Source organism: Bufo gargarizans, chromosome 6 (assembly GCF_014858855.1).
Source record: "Bufo gargarizans isolate SCDJY-AF-19 chromosome 6, ASM1485885v1, whole genome shotgun sequence".
In the NCBI taxonomy this organism is placed as follows: Eukaryota; Metazoa; Chordata; class Amphibia; order Anura; family Bufonidae; genus Bufo; species Bufo gargarizans.
Genome location: NC_058085.1, coordinates 274,024,315 through 274,047,483, shown reverse-complemented (window position 1 = coordinate 274,047,483; position 23,169 = coordinate 274,024,315).

Sequence of the window (23,169 nt, the reverse complement as noted above, 5' to 3'; positions counted from 1 at the left end):
GACATTCTTTAAAGTTCTATTCAAATTTCTTTTTCCCCAAAAAAATCGATTTTGGACTACATGGGAAAAAAAATAAAAAATTTAACATTTTTTCGGACTACCACCCCTAGCATCCACTATGTACTTGCACCACATGCATTGCCTATGCAAAACTACATAGGCCCTGCATGAGGTGCAAGTACATAGTGGATGCTAGGGGTGGTAGTCAACAGGACTACCACCCCTAGCATCCACTATGTACTTGCACCACATGCATTGCCTATGCAAAACTACATAGGCCCTGCATGAGGTGCAAGTACATATAGTGGATGCTAGGGGTGGTAGTCAACAGGACTACCACCCCTAGCATCCACTATGTACTTGCACCACATGCATTGCCTATGCAAAACTACATAGGCCCTGCATGAGGTGCAAGTACATAGTGGATGCTAGGGGTGGTAGTCAACAGGACTACCACCCCTAGCATCCACTATGTACTTGCACCACATGCATTGCCTATGCAAAACTACATAGGCCCTGCATGAGGTGCAAGTACATATAGTGGATGCTAGGGGTGGTAGTCAACAGGACTACCACCCCTAGCATCCACTATGTACTTGCACCACATGCATTGCCTATGCAAAACTACATAGGCCCTGCATGAGGTGCAAGTACATAGTGGATGCTAGGGGTGGTAGTCAACAGGACTACCACCCCTAGCATCCACTATGTACTTGCACCACATGCATTGCCTATGCAAAACTACATAGGCCCTGCATGAGGTGCAAGTACATAGTGGATGCTAGGGGTGGTAGTCAACAGGACTACCACCCCTAGCATCCACTATGTACTTGCACCACATGCATTGCCTATGCAAAACTACATAGGCCCTGCATGAGGTGCAAGTACATATAGTGGATGCTAGGGGTGGTAGTCAACAGGACTACCACCCCTAGCATCCACTATGTACTTGCACCACATGCATTGCCTATGCAAAACTACATAGGCCCTGCATGAGGTGCAAGTACATAGTGGATGCTAGGGGTGGTAGTCAACAGGACTACCACCCCTAGCATCCACTATGTACTTGCACCACATGCATTGCCTATGCAAAACTACATAGGCCCTGCATGAGGTGCAAGTACATATAGTGGATGCTAGGGGTGGTAGTCAACAGGACTACCACCCCTAGCATCCACTATGTACTTGCACCACATGCATTGCCTATGCAAAACTACATAGGCCCTGCATGAGGTGCAAGTACATAGTGGATGCTAGGGGTGGTAGTCAACAGGACTACCACCCCTAGCATCCACTATGTACTTGCACCACATGCATTGCCTATGCAAAACTACATAGGCCCTGCATGAGGTGCAAGTACATAGTGGATGCTAGGGGTGGTAGTCAACAGGACTACCACCCCTAGCATCCACTATGTACTTGCACCACATGCATTGCCTATGCAAAACTACATAGGCCCTGCATGAGGTGGAAGTACATATAGTGGATGCTAGGGGTGGTAGTCAACAGGACTACCACCCCTAGCATGATCTATTTACTACAGCTCCCATGTATAATTACATAGGAGCTGCTTATGTTGATTTTAAACAAAAAAAATCGGAGACGAAAGAAAAAAAAAAAAAGTTTCTACTCACCTACAATGGCGTCCTCCCTTCTCCCTCGCAGGCAGGATCGAAGAGTGACAGGAAGTTGACGGCGCCCACAACTCCTCCTATTCGTTTGCGCAGGCGCAGAAAGAAGAACCGGATCCGTCGATCAGGCAAACAACTGAAACCTTTGCGACGGATCCGGCTCTAATGCATTCCTATGGAGTAAAACGCCGGATCCGTCATTCCGGCAAGTCTTCAGTATTTTTCGCCGGAGAGAAAACCGTAGCATGCTGCGGTTTTCTCTTTTGCCTGATCAGTCAAAATGACTGAACTGAAGACATCCTGATGCATTCTGAACGGATTACTGTCCATTCAGAATGCATGGGGATATGCCTGATCAGTCGTTTTCCGGCATAGAGCACTTTTGACGGAACTCTGTGCCGGAAAACAAAAACGCAAGTGTGAAAGTACCCTAAGCAACATGCAGTATATACAAAAAATATAGTAAAACATCAAGAATAGAGTAAAAAATCAAAAAAATTGAGGACAGAGCATCCAAAATGACCCTCTCCTGTACGGTATGCTGCGATCACCCCGACCAGACCTGTCATTCCTCCTGTAGTGAAGTATAAGTGATCTGTGTGAAAAACAGAGAAAACAATATTATATTATTGAAGTGAGAAAAATATATTATGAGTTATATAACTCTCTTAGTGTATACACGTAACACCTAGTAGCATCCATCCTGACACAGGAGGCAAGCCATCCCTACAGAACATCCCCAAAATTATATTCTACATTTAAACCATAAGGTTTCAAACTACCCAACCTGTGAATCCAGTTAAGCTCTCTACGTTTTAGTACCCTCGGCCTATCCCCACCTCGCCTGGGTTGGGGAATATGGTCCACTATCCAGCATCTCAGGTCGCATTCCCTGTGTTTAACTTCCGTAAAATGCTTGGATACCGGTAAATCCAACCGTTTTTTCCGGATACTCAAGCGATGGTTATTTAGGCGAGTCTTGAGTTCCGTAGTCGTCTCGCCTACATATAATAGATTACATGGGCAGGATAGTACATAGACAACCTAACTGGAGTCACAGGTTAGGTGAAATGAAATTTGAAAAGATTCCCCAGTGCCAGGATGTATAAAATTCCTCCCCTTGCGGATGTATTTGCAGTTAACGCAATTGAGGCAGGGATAACAACCCAAGCCCGATTGCGTTAACGTAGTCTGTCTCAAAGATCCTTTTGAGCCAATATCAGCTTTGACTAACTGATCCTTCAAATTTCTGGATCGCCGGTAGGAGAGAAGAGGTGGACGCTGAAATTCTGGGATATCCCTGAAGCATGAGCCTAGTAGGCCCCAATGCTTCTTCAAGATCCTATTGACTGAGGAGCTATGCTCACTGTATACAGAAATGAACGGAATTCTGTCCGCCTTGCGGACAGCTTTCTGTTTTGTCAATAAGTCCGCCCTTTCCAGGTTATGCACTCTGTTGATGTGTTCTTTTAACAACCGTTTTGGATAACCCCTGTCCTGAAATTTCAGGGCCATAGAGTCCAAGGTCTCATCTAATTTAGTCTCATCCGACACTACTCGCTTGACCCTAAGGAACTGGGAGAAAGGCAATGATTGGATCATTTTCCTTGGATGAGAGCTGTTAAAGCAAAGTGTTGGTATCAGTGGGTTTCGTATATAGTTCGGTGTATAACACTCCTTCTTTAAGCACCACTTTAGTGTCTAAAAACTGGATCTCTACAGTCTCTTTTATCCCCTGAGGATTTCAGTAAATACATGGAAGATACATCCACTCTAATGAAGCAGTTCCAGCTGGAATCGGAGGAGAATAAAAGAACGAAGTGGTGCAGAGATACAGAGGATTACAAAAAAGGCAATGTCTACAATTGGCAAACCGAGAGACAATATAACACTCAGCAGCGGGACGTGAGGAGACGGAGGAAAACGACTCAGGCACCTCCAAATGAAGAGCAGTCTATTTTAGACATAACTCCACAAATGCTGGAGAGACGCGGCGACGTATCAGGAGAGGTGGTCGTAGACACGGGAGGACCAGGCAGACTACGGAGCAACAAGATTCGACCCATGGCAATCAAGACGAATGCAGGGAGGAGAAAATGACTGTAGTCAATTTATCCTCCAAAGAATTAACCCCTGCTCAAGTGAGTGTTCTTTCAAAGGGGTTTTCATTCTGTCCTAGTTCACGTATAGATTGGTTTGAGTTGGAATCTAATTTATTTTCTTTTTTCCGTCGTATCAAACTAACAATATGGTTCCATAAAAAGGATGGAGTTGCTAAGCCCCAGACGAGTGAGTTCACCATGGGGTCTCTCAACTTATTCCAAAAGAGCAATTTTGTACCAGTTATCAATGAACCGGCAGTGGATGCCTATATCAGTGCTGTCCGACGGGGGATCTCTGAGCTCCGGTCATCCTCTATCGGTGACCTGGACTTCAGACACCCCAATCTGACCACTACTGAGATTGAAGCTCTCAGGTCCCTTAGATCCGACCCCACCCTCACTTTGAAACCGGCTGATAAGGGGGATGCGGTCGTATTGATGGACACTGAGAAGTACGTATGTGAGATTATGCGACAACTGGGGGACCCACATTTGTATAGGGCCCTTGATCCCAAATTTATGATTATCGATATCATACGCAGATGTCTGAGGGAAGCCTTGGCCGCTGGCATTATCGATGGGGGGCTGCGTGATTATCTTGAGGTAGCACATTCGGTCACTCCGGTGATATATGTGCTGCCCAAGATTCACAAGACCCTCATCGATCCCCCGGGACGTCCGATTGTCTCGGGCAGTGATTCAATCTTTAGCGGCATTGCTATTTTCCTGGACAAAGTCCTGCAAGACTTTTCAACAGGTGGGTCTTCCTACATACAAGACACATCAGATTTTCTTGTCAAGCTTCAGGGTATTGATCTATCACAGGTGCCTTCAGTATTGCTTGCATCATTCGATGTTACGTCACTATACACTTCGATAGTGCACGAGAGGGGGATCCAGGCAGTGGAGAAAATGTTAATGGTGTCCTCATATACCCCACAGGCCTCCGAATTCACCATTGATTTGCTCAAGATTGTATTAAAATACAACTATTTTTTGTTCAGAGATACATTTTATCTGCAACAGCGTGGTGTGGCAATGGGGTCTCACGTGGTCCCCACCTACGCAAATATTTTTATGCGTTGTTATGAGGAAGATGTCGTCTATTTGTCCCACCACTGCAGACATGTACTGAGGTGGTGGAGATACATCTACGACTTCTTCCTCATATGGACAGGTTCTGAGGCTGAATTGGTCGATTTCCATAGCTTCCTTAATAGCCATGATCCGGATCTGCTGTTTACCCTTATTCACTCCACGACTGAGATCCAGTTTTTAGACACTAAAGTGGTGCTTAAAGAAGGAGTGTTATACACCGAACTATATACGAAACCCACTGATACCAACACTTTGCTTTGCTTTAACAGCTCTCATCCAAGGAAAATGATCCAATCATTGCCTTTCTCCCAGTTCCTTAGGGTCAAGCGAGTAGTGTCGGATGAGACTAAATTAGATGAGACCTTGGACTCTATGGCCCTGAAATTTCAGGACAGGGGTTATCCAAAACGGTTGTTAAAAGAACACATCAACAGAGTGCATAACCTGGAAAGGGCGGACTCATTGACAAAACGGAAAGCTGTCCGCAAGGCGGACAGAATTCCGTTCATTTCTGTATACAGTGAGCATAGCTCCTCAATCAATAGGATCTTGAAGAAGCATTGGGGCCTACTAGGTTCATGCTTCAGGGATATCCCAGAATTTCAGCGTCCACCTCTTCTCTCCTACCATCGATCCAGTAATTTGAAGGATCAGTTAGTCAAAGCTAATATTGGCTCAAAAGTATCTTTGTTACAGACTACGTTAACGCAATCGGGCTTGGGTTGTTATCCCTGCCTCAATTTCGTTAACTGCAAATACATCCGCAAGGGGAGGAATTTTATACATCCTGGCACTGGGGAATCTTTTCAAATTTCATTTCACCTAACCTGTGACTCCAGTTAGGTTGTCTATGTACTATCCTGCCCATGTAATCTATTATATGTAGGCGAGACGACTACGGAACTCAAGACTCGCCTAAATAACCATCGCTTGAATATCCGGAAAAAACGGTTGGATTTACCGGTATCCAAGCATTTTACGGAAGTTAAACACAGGGAATGCGACCTGAGATGCTGGATAGTGGACCATATTCCCCAACCCAGGCGAGGTGGGGATAGGCTGAGGGTACTAAAACGTAGAGAGCTTAACTGGATTCACAGGTTGGGTAGTTTGAAACCTTATGGTTTAAATGTAGAATATAATTTTGGGGATGTTCTGTAGGGATGGCTTGCCTCCTGTGTCAGGATGGATGCTACTAGGTGTTACGTGTATACACTAAGAGAGTTATATAACTCATAATATATTTTTCTCGCTTCAATAATATAATATTGTTTTCTCAGTTTTTCACACAGATCACTTATACTTCACTACAGGAGGAATGACAGGTCTGGTCGGGGTGATCGCAGCATACCGTACAGGAGAGGGTCATTTTGGATGCTCTGTCCTCAATTTTTTTGATTTTTTACTCTATTCTTGATGTTTTACTATATTTTTTGTATATACTGCATGTTGCTTAATCTGGCAGGCACCGTGGGATTGGTCGATTAGGATAGAAAGCCTGAGTGATACGGTATTTAAATGCTACCTGCATTCTGTGGCATCTGTGTGCCTACAAGAGGAGATCCCTCTCGGGTAGGATGGCACTCAGTAATCCTAGTGATGTCTCTGCATGGACCGCGGTTTCCGTGGTCATGACATGGCTTCACCTGGACAGTACAGATGGGCACCCTGGTTTCTAGGGAGCCCCTGTCTTTCTGAGCTGCACATACCCGTTACAAAGTGGGCTGGATGCGCTACACTGAGTGCTATAATACAGGGGCTTCTCTTCATCAGGCGGCACGCCGAAACGCGCGTTGGGGTAGCGCCACCCTGGGTTTCTTTGCACACGGTTATTTCAGGTAAGCTCTGGTCTCCCATTGCCCCCCGCTGATTGTGTGGTCAATTCTTGTCCACCGGCACTTTGCCTTGTTTGATACAATTTCCATCCTTACATGTTTGTATCTACTTCTAGTGGGGGTGCATGAGCTGACCGTGCTTTACCTGATATTGTATGGTTCTATCTCTCCATTCACTTTTTGCATGGACTGGGCACTGTACCCAAGATCGCTTATTCCCATGTCAGATATTATGTATATTACATCTCTTCATTTGTCTCAACCGTGTGCTCCTTCCTCCCAGGGTGGTGCTGTTGTTTTTTCTCCGCTCCCATCACCTTGTTTTACGGCATCTCATGTATTAATTTACCCTTCTCCTTTTTTGTTATCATTTTTTAATTTATTGTAATAAAATGTATATATTTTTGGTAATATGAGCTCTCTTTTCATTTGTTTCTGCTATTTCACTCGGGAGCTTTTACCGAGTTACACTTTAGGTGTATCCCCTGTGGCTATTCAGGGTGGGCACTGTCTCTTACCCGCCTTGGGGATACCCTGGGTCATTTTTGTTTGTCTCCATGAAGTAAGATGGCGCCGATAGCAGGATTTTGTTTACTGAGCATGCGCCTGGAGATAGATGTCCTGACTCTGAAGATGATGCTGCAACTTAGTCTGACGACACCGGACGCCTCCTGCATGCATATCCCTGATTGGTGCTGCGCTACGTCTGCGCAATGAATAGTAAACACCGCCGAGTAGCGGCATGACAGGAATCACCTCGCCTTCTTTGGTATGTCTGCATGATCACCCCTCCTTTCTGTTTCTCCCCCCTGTAAAGTATACTAGATCAAAGCGCACCGATCGGATAGTTCGGTTGTTCTAACCGACACTTTTGTCATTCATTCCTAGTCACATTGTACATGACATGTATGATACATGTATTTTTTTATTTGATCTGCACTTTGATTACTATTTTTGTTTATGCAATGTTTACCTTGTTTTACACATGACTGTCACGATCTGTAACACACCCACTGGGTGGAGTGTGATCACATGTTGGATATGCTAATTGATTCACCTGTATATAATGCTGTGATTTGAGTTGTATCTTTGCTTGAAAAAGGCTCAAGTGTAGAGCCGAAACGTTGCACCACCTGGGTGAATAAAGGTTCACTTACTTTTATCCATTGGAGTGCCGCCCGTTTTTCTGGATCTATATATATATATATATATATATATATATTTATATATATAAACCTCATCTGTCATAAAAAATTGCTTAAGTTTGCACTGCAGTTTTCTTAAGTTTTTAGAGTAGATGCTGTCACCACCAGACATCTGAGAAGCTCTGACAGATGCCTTTCAGAACCGCCTCCTTGAGCTTCCTTTGTTTTGCTTTCAGTTCCTCATCTCGTTAGCCTCTCTCAGCTGTCATGTAGTTGTACTGATTGCATCCCTTTAAATTCCTCCCCATAGTGCATCAGTGTGCAGTTTATATTACTTCCTGGAGTGTGTGTGCATGCTGATCCTACTTCTAAGTCTTCTACAAGATAAGTGTTGTGCATTCATTTGTGTTTTTCTGTTTGCTGGATCCCAGGTGACCCTGACTCCCTCCGTATCTAGTGTTGGGAGCCGGTGGTCGTGTCCCCTCACTATTGTAGGGTGTTCAGGTGTTATACAGTCGAGGTACGAGGATATGCGATCATCTACCATTGGGATTTTCGCATAGGCTGAGCAGTAAGGGAGAGAGCCAGGTCTTATGCAGGTCTCTCTTTTTGTTCCTTAGTTTTGGATCCAGTGAGTCGTATATTCATTTTGTGTTTTCTTGTTTCCTGTACACATTCCGTGACATTATAAACTGCCAAAACCGTCTCAAGCATGGATCCGATTTCACATTTGACTGAACGCTTTCAGGGTCTTTCATTGGAGGTAGCAGATCTCCGTAAGACTTTTTCTCAGTTTCAAGTGACCGGTTCAGCTTGCGTTCATGGAGTTTGTTCTGAGCCTAAGATCTCGCTCCCGGATACGTTCTCCGGGGGTAGTGAGAATTTTGTGCGTTTTATAGAGGCTTGCAAACTCCATTTTCGCCTTCTTCCCTATTCCTCTGGTGATGAGGAACGGAGGGTGGGGATCATTATATCGCTGCTCAGGGGTAACGCTCAGTCCTGGGCCTTTTTTCGCTGCCGGTGGGGGCACGGACCCTCCGTTCAGTGGATGAATTCTTTTTAGCCCTGGGTCAGATATATGATGATCCGGATCGTATTGCTTTGGCTGAGTCTAGACTACGTCTGTTATGCCAGGGTAAACAATCCGCAGAGATATACTGCTCAGAATTTCGGAGATGGGCAGCTGATACTGGTTGGAATGATGCTGCACTCCGAAGTCAATTTTGCCATGGTCTTTCAGAGGGATTGAAAGATGCATTTGCCTTTCATGAGAGGCCTACCTCCTTGGACTCTGCCATGTCTCAGGCCGTTCGTATTGACAGGCGTCTTAGAGAGAGAGGAGAGATCACTCCTTCCTGTCATACTCAATCCCAGGACAGTGCAGCGGTCTCATTCTGTGCGCAGGGGTCTCAGTCGCTGTCAACCCCCTCTGAGCAGGAGCCCATGCAGCTGGGGTTGATTGCCTCTGACAATAGAAGATTCAGCCTGCATGGGAAGGTTTGTTTTTGTTGTGGAGGTATAAATCATTTGGCAAATGTTTGTCCCTCTAGGAGATTCAGGCAGTTTTTTGGGAGTAATAAAGAAACAAGAAGGAAAAAATCCTTTAAAAATGTTCCATCTGTTAACATTGGCAGGGTTGAGGCGGAAATTGAAGGTTTTCCGTTTGCTTGTAATTCCCGTTTTGTCCTGCCTGCCAGGGTGGCGCTAGAGAGCAAGAACATTTTTTGTTTTGTGAGATTTTTGTAGATAGTGGAGCAGCTGTCAATCTCATTGATAATCAATTTGCGATAACTCATGGTTTCCAGGTATGCACTTTGGTAAAGGATATTCCTATTTTTGCTATTGATTCCGCTCCACTTTCTCAGAAATCATTAAAGGGCATAGTTCACAATATCCATTTAATTGTGAGTGATGCTCATGTTGAGGATGTGTTATGTTTCGTCCTTAGCGGATTGCCTACTCCTCTAGTGTTGGGGCTACCCTGGCTCACTAAACATAACCCCACCATTGATTGGCAAGCGAGGCAAATAAATGGTTGGAGTGACTTTTGCAGAGAGAATTGCCTCACGACATCTGTTTCTGAGGTTTCTACTAAGACTGTACCATCTTTTCTCTCTGAATTTTCGGATGTCTTCTCTGAGAGTGGAGTTCAGGATTTGCCCCCGCACAGGGAGTACGATTGCCCTATTAATCTCATCCCAGGCGCCAAGCTGCCTAAATCTCGTGTATACAATCTCTCCCAACCTGAAAGGGTCGCTATGCGTGCTTATATCTCTGAGAGTCTGAGAAAAGGACACGTACGACCCTCGAAGTCACCTTTTGCCGCTGTTTTTTTCTTTGTTAAGAAAAAAGATGGTTCTTTAAGACCTTGTCTGGATTTCAGGGAGCTGAACAGTATCACAATTCGTGACCCTTATCCGCTTCCTCTGATCCCGGACCTGTTTAACCACATTGTTGGGGCTAAAGTTTTTTCCAAATTAGATCTAAGAGGGGCATACAACCTGGTCAGGGTCAGAGAAGGAGACGAATGGAAGACGGCTTCAATACCCCTGAGGGCCATTTTGAGAATTTGGTTATGCCTTTTGGCTTGATGAATGCTCCAGACGTTTTTCAGCATTTCGTGAACAGCATTTTTTATCATTTAATGGGGAAATTTGTATTAGTGTATTTGGATGACATTTAGATTTTTTCTCCTGATTTCAAAACTCATAAGGAACACTTACGTCAGGTCTTGCTCATCCTGCGGGAGAATAAATTATACGCGAAACTGGAAAAATGTGTGTTTGCAGTTCCAGAAATTCAATTTCTGGGGTTTCTTCTCTCCGCTTCTGGTTTTCGCATGGACCCCGAGAAGGTCCACGCTGTGCTTGAGTGGGAGCTTCCTGAGAATCAGAAGGCGCTGATGCGTTTTTTGGGCTTTGCCAATTATTACAGGAAGTTTATTTTGAATTATTCCTCTGTTGTTAAACCACTCACTGATATGACCAGAAAGGGGGTAGATTTTTCTTCCTGGTCGGTAGAGGCGCGTAAGGCCTTTTCTAATATCAAGGAGAGTTTTGCTTCTGCTCCCATCTTGGTACAACCTGATATTTCTCTACCCTTCATAGTTGAGGTTGATGCTTCTGAAGTGGGTGTGGGTGTGGTCTTGCCTCAGGGTTCCTCTCCTGCCAAATGGCGACCGTGTGCCTTTTTCTCGAAAAAACTCTCCTCCGCAGAGAGAAATTACGATGTGGGAGATAGGGAGTTGTTGGCCATCAAGTTGGCTTTTGAGGAATGGCGCCATTGGCTAGAGGGAGCCAGACACCCTATTACCATGTTTACTGACCATAAAAATCTGGCCTACTTGGAGTCAGCCAAGCGTCTGAACCCGAGACAGGCCAGATGGTCTTTGTTCTTTTCAAGGTTTAATTTTGTTGTCACGTTCCGCCCTGGGGTTAAGAATGTGAAGGCAGATGCCCTGTCACGTTGTTTTCCGGGAGGTGGGAATTTTGAAGACCCGGGTCCCATTTTGGCTGAAGGTGTGGTGGTCTCTGCTCTTTTTCCTGAATTGGAGGCAGAGGTGCAGGTAGCCCAGTCAGAGGCTCCTGATCTTTGTCCTCCTGGGAGGTTGTTTGTGCCTCTCGCTTTAAGACAAAAGATTTTTAAGGAACACCATGATACGGTCCTTGCTGGGCACCCGGGGGCAAGAGCCACAGTGGATCTCATAGCTCGGAGATTCTGGTGGCCGGCGCTTCGTAAGTCGGTTGAGGGTTCTGTGGCAGCCTGCGAGACCTGCGCTCGTGCCAAAGTCCCTCATTCACGGCCATCAGGTCCTCTCCTTCCCTTACCCAATCCTTCCCGTCCTTGGACACATCTGTCCATGGACTTCATAACGGACCTGCCTCGTTCCTCGGGGAAGACTGTGATTTTGGTGGTGGTGGACCGTTTTAGCAAAATGGTGCATTTCATCCCTTTTCCTGGCTTGCCCAATGCTAAGACGCTGGCGCAGGCATTTATTGATCACATTGTCAAATTGCATGGTATTCCTTCGGACATAGTCTCTGATAGGGGCACGCAGTTTGTTTCCAGATTCTGGAAGGCTTTCTGTTCTCGCTTGGGGGTTCGGTTGTCATTCTCTTCTGCTTTCCACCCGCAGTCGAATGGCCAGACAGAGCGCGTCAATCAGAATCTGGAGACATATCTGCGCTGTTTTGTGGCGGAGAATCAGGAGGATTGGTGTTCTTTTTTGTCCCTTGCTGAGTTTGCTTTAAATAACCGTCGTCAGGAGTCCTCTGATAAGTCACCATTTTTTGGTGCATATGGGTTTCATCCGCAGTTTGGGACATTCTCTGGAGAGGGGTATTCTGGTTTACCTGATGAGGACAGATTCTCCTCGTCTTTGTCATCTATTTGGCAAAAGATTCAGGATAATCTAAAGAGCATGAGTGAGAGATATAAGCGTGTGGCAGAGACGTGTGCCTGGTCCGGACCTGAATGTTGGTGATCTGGTGTGGCTGTCTACTAAGAATATCAAATTGAAGGTTCCCTCCTGGAAGTTGGGTCCTAAGTTTATTGGGCCTTACAAAATCTTGGCTGTCATCAATCCTGTTGCCTACCATCTTAATCTTCCTCAGACTTGGAAGATCCATAATGTTTTTCATAAGTCCTTATTAAAACCTTATGTCCAACCCATTGTACCCTCGTTTTTGCCTCCTCCTCCGATTATGGTTGATGGTAATCTTGAATTTCAGGTCTCTAGGATTGTGGATTCTCGTGTTGTCCGCGGTTCTCTCCAGTACCTCGTTCATTGGGAGGGTTATGGTCCTGAGGAGAGGATGTGGGTCCCAGTGATGGACATTAAGGCCACTCGGTGGGCTCTGAGTGTCCGGAGTCCACTCGTAGAAGGAGGGGTACTGTCACCACCAGACATCTGAGAAGCTCTGACAGATGCCTTTCAGAACCTCCTCCTTGAGCTTCCTTTGTTTTGCTTTCAGTTCCTCATCTCGTTAGCCTCGCTCAGCTTTCATGTAGTTGTACTGATTGCATCCCTTTAAATTCCTCCCCATAGTGCATCAGTGTGCAGTTTATATTACTTCCTGGAGTGTGTGTGCATGCTGATCCTACTTCCCAGTCTTCTACAAGATAAGTGTTGTGCATTCATTTGTGTTTTTCTGTTTGCTGGATCCCAGGTGACCCTGACTCCCTCCGTATCTAGTATAGGGAGCCGGTGGTCGTGTCCCCTCACTATTGTAGGGTGTTCAGGTGTTATGCAGTCGAGGTACGAGGATATGCGATCATCTACCATTGGGATTTTCGCATAGGCTGAGCAGTAAGGGAGAGAGCCAGGTCTTATGCAGGGGTCTCCCTTTTTGTTCCTTAGTTTTGGATCCAGTGAGTCGTATATTCATTTTGTGTTGTCTTGTTTCCTGTACACATTCCGTGACAGATGCAGTTTCTCAAAAAAATATTTTTATTTTTAATTTCTTTCCAGAGTACGAGGTCTGGTCTACAGCATAAAGTCACCCGGTGACAGGAAGGAAGAACTGAGACTTGGAAAAGTTTCCTTATGGTAAGAGCCTAGAAGTACTGATTCTGTAGACACAGGAGATGAGGATCTAATTTATCACAGACTAGTAGATGAATGAGGAGAAGTGAGCAGCATGTGTGTTCCTCTGATCCCAACCTTTCTATCTATTCTGTACACTCCATATAGTTAGGAAAAAAACGAATGTAAAAATAAGCAAAGGCTAAATCTAACAAAGTACAATAAATGGTACTAAGATTTTGTTAAAATTGTATAACGTCATAAGCTATCATGAGGCGCCCTCATTCATATGGGTCCATAAACTATATCTATACAATACAATAGGACACTGGGTCTTTGTGCCTCTTTTGGTGCCCACTTTTTTAACTTAAGTTTCTGGTTAACCTCCTCATCCACAGTCATCCATCTTCCTGCCTATGCGCTGTATAAAAAAGATCACCTATGGACCTCTAGTGAAACCAAGATACTCTGAAGGCATTGATAACTACTGGTGATTCATCCAATGCCGAGCAGGTAAGGAACTGCGAGATTTAACTACAAACCGGATTCCCAAAAAGTTGGGACACTATACAAATTGTGAATAAAAACTGAATGCAATGATGTGAGATGGCAAATGTCAATATTTTATTTGTAATAGAACGTAGATGACAGATCAAATGTTTAATCCGAGTAAATGTATCATTTTAAAGGAAAAATACGTTGATTCAAAATTTCACAGTGTCAACAAATCCCAAAAAAGTTGGGACAAGTAGCAATAAGAGGCTGGAAAAAGTAAATTTGAGCATAACGAAGAGCTGGAAGACCAATTAACACTAATTAGGTCAATTGGCAACATGATTGGGTATAAAAAGAGCTTCTCAGAGTGGCAGTGTCTCTTAGAAGCCAAGATGGGTAGAGGATCACCAATTCCCACATGTTGCGCAGAAAGATAGTGGAGCAATATCAGAAAGGTGTTACCCAGCGAAAAATTGCAAAGACTTTGCATCTATCATCATCAACTGTGCATAACATCATCCGAAGAGTCAGAGAATCTGGAACAATCTATGTGCGTAAAGGTCAAGGCCGTAAAACCATACTGGATGCCCGTGATCTCCGGGCCCTTAAACGACACTGCACCACAAACAGGAATGCTACTGTAAAGGAAATCATAGATTGGCCTCAGGAATACTTCCAGAAACCATTGTCAGTGAACACAATCCACCGTGCCATCCGCCGTTGCCAGCTGAAACTCTACAGTGCAAAAAAGAAGCCATTTCTAAGCAAGATCCACAAGCTCAGGTGTTTTCACTGGGCCAGGGATCATTTAAAATGGAGTGTGGCAAATGGTCAGACGAGTCACGATTCGAAGTTCTTTTTGGAAATCTGGGACGCCATGTCATCCGGACCAAAGAGGACAAGGACAACCCAAGTTGTTATCAACGCTCAGTTCAGAAGCCTGCATCTCTGATGGTATGGGGTTGCATGAGTGCGTGTGGCATGGGCAGCTTGCATGTCTGGAAAGGCACCATCAATGCAGAAAAATATATTCAGGTTCTAGAACAACATATGCTCCCATCCAGACGTCATCTCTTTCAGGGAAGACCCTGCATTTTTCAACAAGATAATGCCAGACCACATTCTGCATCAATCACAACATCATGGCTGCGTAGGAGAAGGATCCGGGTACTGAAATGGCCAGTCTGCAGTCCAGATCTTTCACCTATAGAGAACATTTGGCGCATCATAAAGAGGAAGGTGCAACAAAGAAGGCCCAAGACGATTGAACAGTTAGAGGCCCGTATTAGACAAGAATGGGAGAGCATTCCTATTTCTAAACTTGAGAAACTGGTCTCCTCGGTCCCCAGACGTCTGTTGAGTGTTGCAAGAAGAAGGGGAGATGCCACACAGTGGTGAAAATGGCCTTGTCCCAACTTTTTGGGGATTTGTTGACACCATGAAATTCTGATTCAACATATTTTTCCCCTTAAAATGGTAAATTTTCTCAATTTAAACTTTTGTTCCGTGATTTATGTTCTATTCTGAATAAAATATTAGAAGTTGGCACCTCCACATCATTGCATTCAGTTTTTATTCACGATTTGTATAGTGTCCCAACTTTTTTGGAATCCGGTTTGTACAATATCAACTTCTTTACCAGTTTACGGAACTAACTGTACATAGGAATCTTATTCCAAATCCCAAATCTAAAGATCAACCACGCAATATTTTTCTATCTAGTCCTAGAACATACTGTATACAAGAATACCTTTAATGCACATTTGGGTCAGGCTACTTTTACACTAGTGTTTCTATTTTACGGTACTGAGATCCGTCATAGGGTCTCAATACCGGAAAAAAATGCTTCAGTTTTGTCCCCATTCATTGTCAATGAAGACAAAACGTAATTGAACAGAAGGGAATGCTCCAAAATGCATTCTGTTCTCATACCAGAGAGCAGCATTCTGCAGTTTGCTTTCTGTCATGGGATGTGGAGCAAGACGAATCCGTCATGACCCACAATGCAAGTGTGGAAGAGGTGAGAAGATCGGATAGACTTGCTGCACGTGTGGCTATCTGACAGGTCTCTCTGTTTTCCTCTATGTATGTTGTTGTTTGGCAGGATCTCACCTCTCCTCAGGTGCTGCTCGTTATCAGTGATGAGGCTCTATTTAGATCCGCCTCACACTGCTGACCATGCGGTTGATAGTTTCTGCTTGGAGTTGCTAGTGCTGGTTTGTCTTGGATCTCCTGCTTCACCATTCATCTCTAAGCTAAGTACTTGTTGCCTTCGCTATTTCTTATTATTTGGAGTGTGTTGTTTCTAGGCCTCAGGGAGACGCAGGTTCCTTCATTCATCCCCTGCTACCTATCCTAGGGCTCGTCAGTATTAGCAGGGCTTTAGGTATCCGGTGTATGAGTATTTCCACCATCAGGATCTGCTCATACTGGCAGGAGTTAGGGAAAGGCCTAGGGATTACTAGGAGGTCATCATCCCTCTTCCTTAGCTTTTGAGGCCTAGATTGTTGTCTATTCGTTGTGGTGTGTATTTGGTGTTTTCCCTTCCCCTTAACCTGTGACAGTTATCCTGCTGCTCGCTATGCTCCCCAATACCCCCAAATACTATCCTGAAGAAAAATTTGTGCCATACAGATAGTTCCCCCATATTAATTGTGCTCCTCAAAGTCCCACCAATAGTAATTCCCTTCTAGAGTGCCTAATGTTTCCTATATTTAAAATGCCCCTACAGTACCCCCAGTATTTATACCACCCCCTACTGTTTTAATACTTGCCCTGAAGTGCCCCCAGTATTTATAATGCCCCCTGTAGTTATATTCCTCCCTTTCATGCTGTCAGAAATTATAATTCTTCAGCCCCTTCACCATACAGTCCCATGTAAATAATATTATTTCCCTCCCTCTGCCGTAGAGTCCCATGTAAATAACATCACTCCCCTCCCTTCAGCCACTCCAATATATAGTCCCATTTAAATAACACTATTTCCCTCCCTCTACCGTAGAGTCCCATGTAAATAACATTACACTATCTCTCCAGCCCCCTCCAAAATACAGTCCCATGTAAATAACATCACCCCCTCTCCAGCCTCCTTCAACATACAGTAACATGTAAATAATATCACCCCTTCCCCAGCCGCCTTCAACATACAGTCCCATGTAAATAATATCACCCCCTCCCCAGCCATCTCCAACATTCAGTCCCATGTAAATAACATCACTCCCTCTCACAGCCGCCATCAACATACAGTCCCATGCCCAGGCCCCGAATGTTTTAACCTAACAAAACCCCTGGGAAGCAGCGCTCACTGGAGCACCATAACCTCTTCAAACAGCTGATCTGCAGGATTGTAGGGACCCCCACCAGTCAGATACTGATGACCTAAAACAATTCCTTCCCGACTCCAATCAGGCAATCAGAATAACTCCCTGGATGAACGACCCCTCTCTAGTAGCTATAGCCTGTAATATTATTACACTCCAGAAATACGTCCAGGCCCCTCTTGAACTCTTTTAGTGAACTCACCATCACCACCTCCTCAGGCAGAGAGTTCCATAGTCTCACTGCTCTTACCGTAAAGAATCACGCAAAAAGTATACAGCACCAGTCACTATCCTTTCTACGTATTAGGCCTGTTTCACACTTGCGTTTTGGTTTCCTCTGCTGGATCTCAAAAGCGGACCAAAATGGTTCAGTCTGATATTAACACATTTATCCATTCCATTAGGATGCAGTTGCGTTACATTAAAACGGAAAAAAAAAATGGATCCAGCACTAAAATTATTGTAAGTCAATGGATGACAGATCCGTTTTTTTACTTACATTGGTTTCGCTACCGGATACGTTTTTTTCCATTTCGCAGACCGGACAAAAAACCGCAGCTTGCAGCAATTTTGGGTCTGGTTAAAAAACGTAACAGAATGCATCCTGATCAGTTTTCTCTCCATTGACAATGAATGGGGACAAAACTGATCCGTTTTGGGACAGTTTTGAGATCCTCTGCTGGATCTCAAAACAGGAATGCCATAACGCAAGTTTGAAACAGCCCTTAAGAAATAAAGCAGCGCAGAACTGGGAACCTAATAAAATTGTAAAGAAATGAAGGCGTTCATGAGTGAACATTCACTTTTAGGAATCGTCTTATATACAACACATTTCTAAAACAGGCACCACAAAGATTAGCTGACCACCATGGCGCCGGCTCCCGACACCCCTGGCAAACATATAAGCCATCAGTCAAGCCTCATATGCAGTATGACACGGCGGTTAATCTGATCAATGGTGGTCCATGTAATACAAGTGCCGTAAGCCTGGGATAACTGAGCGGAGGATGGGAGTGGTAGGGGCTCTGGCTGTAACAGTCAATCACAGTGGCAATCCTCACACCGCTGCTCCCTAGGTCCAGCGCAGTGATAGGAGGGCACACCTTTTCTTTCCTTAGGGCACACCCTGATGTTGGGGCTCCTGCCTGGTGGTGATTGGGGTGCCCGTGAGGTTATGTATTTTGTCAGGGTGCAAGGCAGGAGGTGCAGGTGCTGTGGCCGGCGTATGATGCTGGGGTCAGTAACCAGCCGATTGTAGAAAATAAACAGGTCTCTTTTTAATAAAGTGCAGAATAGAAGTTGTAGTACATCCAACGATATTAAGGCAGAGTTCCAAAAATTTACAGTGCAGTCTCTTCCTGATAGCTGTACATAGGCAATTGTCAACAATGATGCTAATAGGGGTAGTAGTCCCTGAGCTCTATCTAAACACTTTAAAACCTTTCCAAGATGATGGCAGTCATGCAAAACTCAAAAAAATGTGGTAGACGTCCCAGACTACAAACTATCCGTACACATAGCAGGAAAGTGGGGTAGGCGATTATCCTGTGGATGTCTTAACCACTTCAGCCCCGCTAGGTGAAACCCCCTTCATGACCAGAGCACTTTTTACACTTCGGCACTACACTCCTTTCACCGTTTATCGCTCGGTCATGCAACTTACCACCCAAATGAATTTTACCTCCTTTTCTTCTCACTAATGGAGCTTTCATTTGGTGGTATTTTATTGCTGCTGACATTTTTACTTTTTTTGTTATTAATCAAAATGTAACGATTTTTTTGCAAAAAAATGACATTTTTCGCTTTCAGCTGTAAAATTTTGCAAAAAAAAACGACATCCATATATAAATTTTTCGCCAAATTTATTGTTCTACATGTCTTTGATAAAAAAAAAATGTTTGGGCAAAAAAAAAATGGTTTGGGTAAAAGTTATAGTATTTACAAACTATGGTACAAAAATGTGAATTTCCGCTTTTTGAAGCAGCTCTGATTTTCTGAGCACCTGTCATGATTCCTGAGGTTCTACAATGCCCAAACAGTAGAAAACCCCCACAAATGACCCCATTTCGGAAAGTAGACACCCTAAGGTATTCGCTGATGGGCATAGTGAGTTCATAGAACTTTTTATTTTTTGTCACAAGTTAGCGGAAAATGATGATGATTTTTTTTTTTTTTTTTTTTCTTACAAAGTCTCATATTCCACTAACTTGCGACAAAAAATAAAAAATTCTAGGAACTCGCCATGCCCCTCACGGAATACCTTGGGGTGTCTTCTTTCCAAAATGGGGTCACTTGTGGCGTAGTTATACTGCCCTGGCAATTTAGGGGCCCAAATGTGTGAGAAGAACTTTGCAATCAAAATGTGTAAAAAATGACCGGTGAAATCCAAAAGGTGCACTTTGGAATATGTGCCCCTTTGCCCACCTTGGCAGCAAAAAAGTGTGACACATCTGGTATCGCCGTACTCAGGAGAAGTTGGGGAATGTGTTTTGGGGTGTCATTTTACATATACCCATGCTGGGTGAGAAAAATATCTTGGTCAAATGCCAACTTTGTATAAAAAAATGGGAAAAGTTGTCTTTTGCCAAGATATTTCTCTCATCCAGCATGGGTATATGTAAAATGACACCCCAAAACACATTCCCCAACTTCTCCTGAGTACGGCGATACCAGATGTGTCACACTTTTTTGCTGCCAAGGTGGGCAAAGGGGCCCATATTCCAAAGTGCACCTTTCAGATTTTGCAGGCCATTTTTTACACATTTTGATTGCAAGGTACTTCTCACACATTTGGGCCCCTAAATTGCCAGGGCAGTATAACTACGCCACAAGTGACCCCATTTTGGAAAGAAGACACCCCAAGGTATTCCGTGAGGGGCATGGCGAGTTCCTAGAATTTTTTTTTTTTTGTCGCAAGTTAGTGGAATATGAGACTTTGTAAGGAAAAAAGAAAAAAAAAGAAAAATCATCATTTTCCGCTAACTTGTGACAAAAAATAAAAAATTCTAGGAACTCGCCATGCCCCTCACGGAATACCTTGGGGTGTCTTCTTTCCAAAATGGGGTCACTTGTGGCGTAGTTATACTGCCCTGGCAATTTAGGGGCCCAAATGTGTGAGAAGTACCTTGCAATCAAAATGTGTAAAAAATGGCCTGTGAAATCTGAAAGGTGCACTTTGGAATGTGTGCCCCTTTGCCCACCTTGGCTGCAAAAAAGTGTCACACATCTGGTATCGCCGTACTCAGGAGAAGTTGGGGAATGTGTTTTGGGGTGTCATTTTACATATACCCATGCTGGGTGATAGAAATATCTTGGCAAAAGACAACTTTTCCTATTTTTTTATACAAAGTTGGCATTTGACCAAGATATTTCTCTCACCCAGCATGGGTATATGTAAAATGACACCCCAAAACACATTCCCCAACTTCTCCTGAGTACGGCGATACCAGATGTGTCACACTTTTTTGCAGCCTAGATGCGCAAAGGGGCCCAAATTCCTTTTAGGAGGGCATTTTTAGACATTTGGATCCCAGACTTCTTCTCACACTTTCGGGCCCCTAAAAAGCCTGGGCAGTATAAATACCCCACATGTGACCCCACTTTGGAAAGAAGACACCCCAAGGTATTCAATGAGGGGCCTGGCGAGTTCCTAGAAATTTTTTATTTTTTGCATATGTTAGCGGAAATTGATTTTTTTGGTTTTTTTCTCACAAAGTCTCACTTTCCGCTAACTTAGGACAAAAATTTCAATCTTTCATGGACTCAATATGCCCCTCAGCGAATACCTTGGGGTGTCTTCTTTCCGAAATGGGGTCACATGTGGGGTATTTATACTGCCCTGGCTTTTTAGGGGCCCTAAAGCGTGAGAAGAAGTCTGGAATATAAATGTCTAAAAATGTTTACGCATTTGGATTCCGTGAGGGGTATGGTGAGTTCATGGGAGATTTTATTTTTTGACACAAGTTAGTGGAATATGAGACTTAGTAAGAAAAAACAAAAACAGGGTGATCACCCCCCTGTCACGGATCACCCCCCCTGTAAGGCTCCATTCAGACATCCGCATGATTTTTTACGGATCCATGGATACATGGATCGGATCCACAAAAAACATGCGGACGTCTGAATGGAGCCTTACAGGGGGGTTATCAATGACAGGGGGTGATCAGGGTGATCACCCCCCTGTCACGGATCACCCCCCCTGTAAGGCTCCATTCAGACATCCGCATGATTTTTTACGGATCCATGGATACATGGATCGGATCCACAAAAAACATGCGGACGTCTGAATGGAGCCTTACAGGGGGGTGATCAATGACAGGGGGTGATCAGGGTGATCAGCCCCCTGTCACGGATCACCCCCCCTGTAAGGCTCCATTCAGACATCCGCATGATTTTTTACGGATCCATGGATACATGGATCGGATCCACAAAAAACATGCGGACGTCTGAATGGAGCCTTACAGGGGGGTTATCAATGACAGGGGGTGATCAGGGTGATCACCCCCCTGTCACGGATCACCCCCCCTGTAAGGCTCCATTCAGACATCCGCATGATTTTTTACGGATCCATGGATACATGGATCGGATCCACAAAAAACATGCGGACGTCTGAATGGAGCCTTACAGGGGGGTTATCAATGACAGGGGGTGATCAGGGTAATCAGGGTGATCACCCCCCTGTCACGGATCACCCCCCCTGTAAGGCTCCATTCAGACATCCGCATGATTTTTTACGGATCCATGGATACATTGATCGGATCCACAAAAAACATGCGGACGTCTGAATGGAGCCTTACAGGGGGGTGATCAATGACAGGGGGTGATCAGGGAGTGTATATGGGTGATCACCCCCCTGTAAGGCTCCATTCAGACGTCCGCATGTGTTTTGCGGATCCGATCCATGTATCCATGGATCCGTAAAAATCATGCGGACGTCTGAATGGAGCCTTACAGGGGGGTGATCAATGACAGGGGGTGATCAGGGAGTGTATATGGGTGATCACCCGCCTGTCATTGATCACCCCCCTGTAAGGCTCCATTTAGACGTCCGTATGCGTTTTGCGGATCCGATCCATGTATCCGTGGATCCGTAAAAATCATACGGACGTCTGAACGGAGCCTGACAGGGGGGTGATCAATGACAGGGCGGTGATCAATGACAGGGGGGTGATCAGGGAGTTTATATGGGGTGATCATGGGTGATCAGGGGTTTATAAGGGGTTAATAAGTGACGGGGGGGGGGGGGTGTAGTGTAGTGTGGTGTTTGGTGCGACAGTACTGACCTACCTGAGTCCTCTGGTGGTCGATCCTAACAAAAGGGACCACCAGAGGACCAGGTAGGAGGTATATTAGACGCTGTTATGAAAACAGCGTCTAATATACCTGTTAGGGGTTAAAAAATTTGGATCTCCAGCCTGCCAGCGAACGATCGCCGCTGGCATGCTGGAGATCCACTCGCTTACCTTCCGTTCCTGTGAGCGCGCGCGCCTGTGTGCGCGCGTTCACAGGAAATCTCGCGTATCGCGAGATGACGCGTATATGCGTGACTGTGCGCCAGCCTGCCACCTCCGGAACGCACATGTGCGTTAGGCGGTCCGGAGGTGGTTAAAGAGGTTGTCTCACTTCAGCAGATAGCATTTATCATGTAGAGAAAGTTAACACAAGACACTTACTAATGTATTGTTATTATCCATATTGCTTCCTTTGCTGGGCTGGATTCATTTTCCCATCACGTTATACACTGCACGTTTCCATGGGTACAGACCCCCGTGCAATCTTTGAGTGGTGGTCGTGCTTGCACAATACAGGAAAAAGCACCCGCCTATGTGCGTCCCCATGGTCCCAGCCACCAGAGAGGCTGACGCTTTTAACTATAGCGTGAAAGCACGACCACCACTGATGGATTGTAGGATGATCGTAACCATGGAAACCAGTAGTGTATAATGTGATGGAAAAATTAATCCAGCCAGCAATGGAAGCAATATGGACAATCACAATACATTAGTAGGTGCCTTGTATT